Genomic DNA, 9,663 nt, shown 5'->3' with positions numbered 1-9,663 from the left:
TGAAATTTTTACAGTTCCTTCATATGCCCAAATTATCACCCTCCTCCAAATTTTAGCTCAGTCAAATCATCTATGTGAGCCCAGGTTCAATTTATATTTTATGGCCAAATTGGCATGTTGCAAAGCAAGTGTTATCTAGACCCCTCCTATTACCCTCAAATTTTTTGGGCACTCTTCCATACCAAAATCATTGCCACATGATAATATTTAGCTCAATTTTCCTAGTAAATCTTTCTCAGGAAATTTCCAAAGTTTCTACCTCGAGAGAAGCTTTGTGAGAGGAGAGAGAGGAGAGAGAGGAGATCGGGACCGTGCATGAAAAGAGAGAAAAGAGAGGAGGACTATGCAGAGGCTTTGTGTTGGTCAAATGGAAGTCCGGACTCCGCAAAACTTCCCATGTATGTTACTAGGATACCGGAATTCATACGTCCAGACTGCTAAGGGAATCTCCAATCCTGACCCGCAAATTTGCTCCGGCATCCGTCCACGGACAGAGGGGACCAGTCCGTAGACACGGATGCGGGAGCCGACCATCCAACGCCTCACACATACATTTCAACCACGGTTTGAATCAATCGGACAAAAATCATGCAAACAGTGCAGCTTTCATAAAACCGGATGAAATTCATGACATATTGGACTTTCATATAAACTGGATGAAATTCATTACATTTCTCATATAAACCAGACTAAACCCTACACTAAACCTAATCTAAATGATTGCTAGCGTCTGTTCCCCATGTCTAGCCATGTGCCCCGAGAAATAAAGCTCCAGCTCTTGCCTTAGTCTTCTCCAGTTCTAACCCGGCACTCTCCAGCTCTGCCTCCGTAACATCCGGCTCCGGAACCCAGGAAGTGAAGTTGTCCGCCTCCATGTCGCTGCTAAGCGGCTAATCGACTGTCAATGTTCAGCCTGCCAAGCTTGGCTTAATTGGGAAGGGAGCAACGGTGGCCTTCTTAGGACTCGAGAGGTGGGGACCTACCATGCACTACTATTCCCCGCTACCGGCTGTGCCCACGGACATGTCGGCTTCATGGTCTTGGTGGCGAGGCACGCCCGGGGCGGAGCTGGCGATCGCCTCCTCCTTGTCGCTATTTCCCCACACCTCATCCTCCTCCTCGTCGAACTCCTTGTAGGCGATGTCCAATTCTGCCTGATAGAGGCGATACCGCCAACGGTCGCGGCAGATGTCGCGGGTGGAGCGGTAGGAGTTGACCAGCGCTTTGTACTCCACCACGGCCACGTCCAGCACGATGGCCGTGTTGGCCACTAGTTGCTCCTCCGCACGCCAGTGCTCCTCGAGGAGGATGAGGTTGTAGGCCTGGTTGGCCTGCACCTGTCGAAACTTGGCCGCCTGCTCCTGTCGCAGAATGTCAATGTAGTGTGCATGGACCTCACTAATGGTGAGGTCGGCATGCACCGACGAGGAGGGTGGCACCGACTCATCCTCCATTGTGCCATCGTCGTCCTCTATCTGTTGGCTGACCTACCAGCTGGTACCAATGGTCGGTCATCTCCTTCTATGCTCCGAGGAGAGGGTGTACCAGAGGGATTTGGAGTGTGATGAGGCCATGGCAGGCGTGATTTAGAGAGGAGAAGGGATCAAAGGAGGATGACTATGGCTATGGTCGGGCCTGGAGTTTATATAGTGGGCAGATGGCAATGGGATGCGGTGGTGTGGTTAATAGTGGGTTGCGGACGGACGAGTGGCGTCGGAGTAAGTTCCTCGGCCACCACATATCATTAATGTAGGGCAATGGACTGAAGGGGTGTCATTTGAACACAAAGCAGTTGCCTATACCGGGAAGCGGCGCAGGCGGCGCTCCATCAGTCGACGCGCCGCTTTAATGCTGAGAGTAGTGAGAGGTCGCGTCCGCTCTGGTCCAGCATGAATGCGGCATTGACACTCTGGAGCGGTGCTGAATGTTTCAAGAAGGAAGCACGCATGGGCTAGGGAGTGGGTTAATGATGAGCCAGGGCAGTGAGAAGAGGATAGGGTAGCGGTCTGGACCGTCGAGCAGACCGATACAGACCCGCATTGGATGGCACAACACGTCCGGACCGCGCGGTCCGGACGGTTGCAGATGGTTTGAGGGTTGATGTTGGAGATGCCCTAAATGGACATATAAGGGTCCTCATTGGATGGAAAAAGTGGTCTGGACAGTGTGTCCGCTTTGGAGATGCCCTTGCAAAAATATAACATATCACTGAACCTAGCCATTTGCCCTTCCGATCTTCGGGAACATGAGAATGTTCAGCTTGCCACATGGTTTCATTAGAATCCCCCATCGCCATCCAAGGTTCACTCGCAACCTAACTGTTTTATGGCTTGTTTGCTAACCAAGTAACTAAATAAACTCAACACAACTCAGTTCAACTTCAACACGACAAAGAATGTCTAAGGCAAACTTCTCTTGTGTCTGATAATTTATCCATGCCACCCTTCACAGTGTTATCATTTTGATTTTCTCCATTTCATGACTTTCTAAATATTGTGGTCTTATGTTACATTTACGGTTTAGCCTTCATCAAACACTCGGTCACGCACTGTCTAGTTTCTCTAAAAAAAGCCATGACAAAGAATATTAAGACCGGAATGAAAATGATGCGTACTGTTGGAAATATGCCCTAGAGGCAATAATAAAATGGTTATTATTATATTACCTTGTTCATGATAATTGTCTATTGTTCATGCTATAATTGTGTTATCCGGAAATTGTAATACATGTGTGAATACATAGACCACAACACGTCCCTAGTGAGCCTCTAGTTGACTAGCTCGTTGATCAAAAGATGGTCATGGTTTCCTGACTATGGACATTAGATGTCATTGATAACAGGATCACATCATTAGGAGAATGATGTGATGGACAAGACCCAATCCTAAGCATAGCTCAAAGATCGTGTTGTTCGTTTGCTAAAGCTTTTCCGAATGTCAAGTATCATTTCCTTAGGCCATGAGATTGTGCAACTCCAGGATACCGTAGGAGTGCTTTGGGTGTGCCAAACGTCACAACGTAACTGGGTGACTATAAAGGTGCACTACGGGTATCTCCGAAAGTGTCTGTTGGGTTGGCACGAATCAAGACTGGGATTTGTCACTCCGTATGACGGAGAGGTATCTCTGGGCCCACTCGGTAATGCATCATCATAATGAGCTTAATGTGACCAAGTGGTTGATCACGGGATCATGCATTATGGTACGAGTAAAGTGACTTGCCAACAACGAGATTGAACGAGGTATTGGGATACCGACGATCGAGTCTCGGGCAAGTAACATACCGATTGACAAAGGGAATTGTATACGGGATTGATTGAATCCTCGACATCGTGGTTCATCCGATGAGATCATCAAGGAGCATGTGGGAACCAACATTGGTATCCAGATCCCGCTGTTGGTTATTGACCGGAGAGTCGTCTCGGTCATGTCTGCGTGTCTCCTGAACCCGTAGGCTCTACACACATAAGGTTTCGTGACGCTAGGGTTGTTGAGATATTAGTATACGGTAACCTGAAAGTTGTTCGGAGTCTCGGATGAGATCCCGGACGTCACGAGGAGTTCCGAAATGGTCCGGAGGTGAAGATTTATATATGGGAAGTCAAGTTTCGGCCATCGGGAAAGTTTCGGGGGTAATCGGAATTGTACCAGGACCACCGGAAGGGTCCCGGGGGTCCACTGGGTGGGGCCACCTATCCTGGAGGGCCCCATGGGCTGAAGTGGGAGGGGAACCAGCCCCTAGTGGGCTGGTGTGCCCCCCCTTGGGCCTCACCCTGCGCCTAGGGTTGGAAACCCTAGGGGTGGGGGCACCCCACTTGGCTTGGGGGGCACTCCACCCCCCTTGGCCGCCGCCCCCATTTGAGAGGAGAGAGAGGAGATCGGGACCGTGCATGAAAAGGGAGAAAAGAGAGGAGGACTATGCAGAGGCTTTGTGTTGGTCAAATGGAAGTCCGGACTCCGCAAAACTCCCCATGTATGTTACTAGGATACCGGAATTCGTACGTCCAGACTGCTAAGGGAATCTCCAATGCTGACCCGCAAATTTGCTCCGACATCCTTCCACGGACAGAGGGGACCAGTCCGTAGACACGGATGTGGGAGCCGACCATCCAACGCCTCCCACATACATTTCAACCACGGTTTGAATCAATCGGACAAAAATCATGCAAACAGTGCAGCTTTCATAAAACGTACGAAATTCATGACATATTGGACTTTCATATAAACTGGATGAAATTCATTACATTTCTCATATAAACCAGACTAAACCCTACACTAAACCTAATCTAAATGATTGCTATATGAGAAATGTAATGAATTTCATCCAGTTTATATGAAAGTCCAATATGTCATGAATTTCGTCCGGTTTTATGAAAGCTGCACTGTTTGCATGATTTTTGTCCGATTGATTCAAACCGTGGTTGAAATGTATGTGGGAGGCGTTGGATGGTCGGCTCCCGCATTCGTGTCTACGGACTGGTCCCCTCTGTCCGTGGACGGATGCCGGAGCAAATTTGCGGGTCAGCATTGGAGATTCCCTTAGCAGTCTGGACGTACGAATTCCGGTATCCTAGTAACATACATGGGGAGTTTTGCGGAGTCCGGACTTCCATTTGACCAACACAAAGCCTCTGCATAGTCCTCCTCTCTTTTCTCTCTTTTCATGCACGGTCCCGATCTCCTCTCTCTCCTCTCAAACGGGGGCGGCGGCCAAGGGGGGTGGAGTGCCCCCCAAGCCAAGTGGGGTGCCCCCACCCCTAGGGTTTCCAACCCTAGGCGCAGGGTGAGGCCCAAGGGGGGGCGCACCAGCCCACTAGGGGCTGGTTCCCCTCCCACTTCAGCCCATGGGGCCCTCCGGGATAGGTGGCCCCACCCAGTGGACCCCCGGGACCCTTCCGGTGGTCCTGGTACAATACCGATTACCCCCGAAACTTTCCCGATGGCCGAAACTTGACTTCCCATATATAAATCTTCACGTCCGGACCATTCCGGAACTCCTCGTGACGTCCGGGATCTCATCCGGGACTCCGAACAACTTTCAGGTTACCATATACTAATATCTCAACAACCCTAGCGTCACCGAACCTTAAGTGTGTAGAACCTACCGTATACTTCCTCCGTTTTTATTTAGTCTGTGTATTAGCTTTGATCAAACTTAATCTTTGTAAATTTTGACAATGTTTATAAACAAAAATATTAACATATACAATAACAAATCAATACCATTAGATTTAATATTGAATCTACTTTCACATCATATAGATATGTTATGGTATATGTTTATATTATTTTTCTATATACTTGGTCAAACTTTATGAAGTTTGACTTCAGTCAAAACTAATATGCAGATCAAATAAATGGAGAGAGTATTAAATAAAGAGAAAGTACTATTTATGATCTTTTGGACTAAGATATTAGTAGAGTGTGAGAAAAGCCAGTTTTCTATCTTCGTGTCTATGCTTCCAAAAAATTAGAAAGTTATAAATCAAAATAAAATAAAATGCGTCGGTACAAGAAATGTGGGACCTAAGGCACCTGTGAAATCACGGCATGGGAGGATCCCTATGGGCCCACATGGGTGCCCCATGCCCCCCCCACGCCTCCTCCTTGGGCCGCCTTGCTATGGTGGTAGAGATCCACAAAGGTGTAACGCCTCGGCCGAACCCACCGATTCCTGGGTGTTACATCTGGATTTAGACTGGTCCTACAGACCAACACTACTCTTTTCTGTGCATTTTGTCCCCACTAGTGCGCAACTAAGACATTACAAGAAATATGTCAACTAGTGACCTTCTGTCAGTGACCCTGTAAGAATTGGTCATAGATCTATGACCATTTTAGACCAATTGGTCAAAAGCTGTTCGGGGGGCTCCAAACCCTAAACTATAACGACCATTTTGGTCAGAAAGGTCGTAATTTCCTTACATGAAATGGTCATAAAGCAGATAGCACTGGTCTGCTGCCTTATTTCTAGCTGATCATGACCAATATAGATGGTCATAACCTTGTAAATTATGGTGGGTTGCTATGACTAGGCGCCACCTCATCAGTTTTGCCTATGTGTCATGTCCATGTGGCAGTTTTTGCCCTAGGTTGTGAAGCAACCTATATTTCTGCCATTCCCAAAATTCCCAAAACAATCTCATAAATTCTTTGGGTCATATCTTCATCAAATATGTAAAAATCCTTCCTTGCCTAGTTCAAAACTAATTCAAAAATATTCATTTTCCTATTCTGTTCACAACGGCACTTTATGAAGGAAGTGCTATTTATATAATCTTGATTGCCCTTGGATTTTTTGGGCACTCTTTCCTATCCAAATAATTACCGCATGACAAAATTCAGCTCCATTTGCCTAGCAAATCTTCCTCGGCAAATTTCCAAAGTTTTTGTCCACCTAGAAGCATTGTGAAGGAAGTACCTTTTTTATATATCGAAATGACATGAAATTTTTAAAGTTCCTTCATATGCCCAAATTATCACCCTCCTCCAAATCTTAGCTCAGTCAAATCATCTATGTGAGCCCAGGTTCAATTTATATTTTATGGCCAAATTGGCATGTTGCAAAGCAAGTGTTATGTAGACCCCTCCTATTACCCTCAAATTTTTTGGGCACTCTTCCATACCAAAATCATTGCCACATGATAATATTCAGCTCAATTTTCCTAGTAAATCTTTCTCAGGAAATTTCCAAAGTTTCTACCTCGAGAGAAGCTTTGTGAAGTAAGTACTGGCTAGGCTTACCCAAATGATCTGAAAATTTACCAGCGCATGACCATACCTATGTAACTTACCTACATCAATTTTGAGCTCATTTCATTCATCCAATCTCTCTCACTAGTTTTACTAAGTTTCTGTCCATAGAAGAGCATTGTGAAGGAAGTACTACTTTGGCATGTCCAAATGGTATCAATTTTCTAACATGATTTCCTATGCCCAGATAACCATCGTCCACCAAATTTCAGCTAAATCCATTCATTATTTTGAGCCCACCTTCAACATTCATATTTTTGTCCAGCGTGGTACTTTGCAAAGCAAGTACCACCTAGGATACTCCTTTTGAGCTAAAAATTTGTGAAGACATTCTCCTTAGTAGATGATCATCCTCAGCCAAAACTCACGCCCATTGGCGATGTGCATTTCCCGTACTGCTAATCAAATACTTGGCTGCTAATTCATCTTTGAGCATAGGTCAGTCTCCTCGTGAGATTCTTCTATTGTAATCTTATTCCTAGCACCTACCTGGGGAGTGCCCAACCCACTAGACATGCCTAGGCCTCCCAGAACGCATGTCAACGCCAAGGTCACGCGGTGACCACGCGGCGGGCATGCGAGTTTACGCGCTTTGGAGGTGGGGCCTTGGGCCACATCCAAACCTCGACGTATCACCACCAAACCATGTATTTATGATTAAATAGATACTTATGTAACTAGAAATGATTTTTGGAAAAAATAAAGAGCAAACAATAAGGTAGATGCAGTTCAAAATTGACGCGCTTCCTAATGAATCGGCAGAAATTTGTCTTTTTCACAAGTGGTGGATCAAAACATTTGACACCAAACCATTTTGTCAATTATGCATTAACTATGGCCTAATATTTTATAAAAATGATTTGGTAAAATTTTGCAACAAATATATGGTAGTTCCTTCACAAAAAAAACTCATTTTGGGCATTCAAAAAATGGGAAATGAATTTTTCGTGCAAAGAAAAATGAAAACTCCCTTAGGCAACATTGTTTGAAATTCCAAGATGCACCCTTGTGCACAATATGAGATCATTTGAACAAACTATGCCATGAATGTGGCCATAAGTTTGATCATTTGGCTTGAAAGCCCTGAATCTTCACGCATGATACCTCATTTCTGAGAACATTTTTTTTAAATAATTGCCGTATTACAAGTTTGTTATTTTTTCTGGAAACTTGGTCACATATAATGACACAACGCGAAGGTTACCAAATTTTTTGATTTTTTTGAATTTTTTATGTCCGTTTCGAAATGCGCTGAAAACGACGGGTTTGACCATTCCTAGCTAGTGATTGAATCTTGGAAAACTTTTGATGTTTCTCTGATTAAATAGATACTTATGTATCTAGAAATGATTTTTTGAAAAAATAAAGAGCAAACTATGAGGTAGCTGCAGTTCAAATTTCACTCGCTTCCTACTGAATCGGCGAGAATTTGTCTTTTTCACCAGAGGTGGATCGACACCTAACCATTTGGTCAATTGTGAATCAAATATGGCCTAGTATTTTAGAAAAATGATTTGGTCCAATTTTACAAAAAATATATGGTAGGTCCTTCACAAAAAAGACTCAATTCGGGCACTCGGAAAATGGAAAATGAATTTTCCGTGCAAAGAAAATAAAAAGTCCCTTAGGAAACTTTGTTTGTAATTCCAAGATGCACCCTTGTGCATGATATTAGATCATTTCAGCAAACTATGCCATGAATGTGGCCATAAGTTTGATCATTTGACTTGAAAGCCATGAATCTTCACGCATGATAGCTCATTTCTGATAACACTTTTTTAAAATAATTGCCGTATTACAAGTTTATTATTTTTTCTGGAAACTTGGTCACATATAATGACACAATGCGAAGGTTTTCCATTTTTTGATTTTAGTTGAATTTTTTATGCCCGTTTCAAAATGCGGTCAAAACGGCGGGCTTGACCGTTCCTAACTAGTGGTTGAATCTTGGAAATCTTTTGATGTTTATCTGATTAAAGAGATACTTATGTACCTATAAATGATTTTTGGAAAAAATAAATAGCAAACTATGAGGCAGCTACAGTTCAAATTTGACCCGCTTCCTACTGAATCGTCGGAAATTTGTCTTTTTCACCACAATTGTGAATCAAATATGGCCTAGTATTTTAGAAAATTGATTTGGTCCAATTTTGCAACAAATATATGGTAGGTCGTTCACAAAAAAACTCATTTCGGGCACTCATAAAATGGAAAATGAATTTTCTGTGCAAAGAAAGTGTAAACTTCCTTAGGAAACATTGTTTGGAATTACAAGATGCACCTTTGTGCACAATGCAAAATCATTTGAACAAATTTTCATTCAAATTTTTCCCCGCTTCCTACTGAATGGGGTGAAATTTGTTTTTTTATAAGAGGTGGATCAAAAGCTTTTGACATGTAACTATTTGGTCAATTTTACATAAAATCTGGTCTAATATTTTTGAAAAATGGAGTTGTGCTATTTTGGAACAAATATTTGGTAGCTTCTTCACAAAAAAAACTTTTTATGCACTCAGAAAATGGAAAATCATCTTTTTGTGCAAAGAAAATGAAAGCCGTCGAACTATGGCATCGTTTTCCATTCTAAGATGCACACTTATGAAAAAAATGAGATCATTTTGACAAACTATGTCATTGTTATGTTTAAAAAAATTCAAAGTTTTGGGTTCAAAATTTTGAAATTCAAGTGCGAGATAGCCGGCCAATGAGACGTGAGGAACCGCTTTCACGCGGATCACCAAATTGGACACAATCTGAGCCATCCATCACACATCCATCCAACGGTGGAGCTTCTCCAGAGAATCAAAAACCCTAACCCACCCACCCACCCTCCCCCCGACCCCCGCCCGCCGCCACCCCCACTCACCCACTCCCCCCTCCCCTCGGTCCCCCAGATCCATCCTCTCCTCTC

The sequence above is a fragment of the Triticum dicoccoides genome, chromosome 3A (assembly GCF_002162155.2).
Source record: "Triticum dicoccoides isolate Atlit2015 ecotype Zavitan chromosome 3A, WEW_v2.0, whole genome shotgun sequence".
Taxonomy (NCBI): Eukaryota; Viridiplantae; Streptophyta; class Magnoliopsida; order Poales; family Poaceae; genus Triticum; species Triticum dicoccoides.
The sequence above is the reverse complement of the archived record's forward strand: the minus strand, read 5'-3'. Positions refer to the sequence as shown.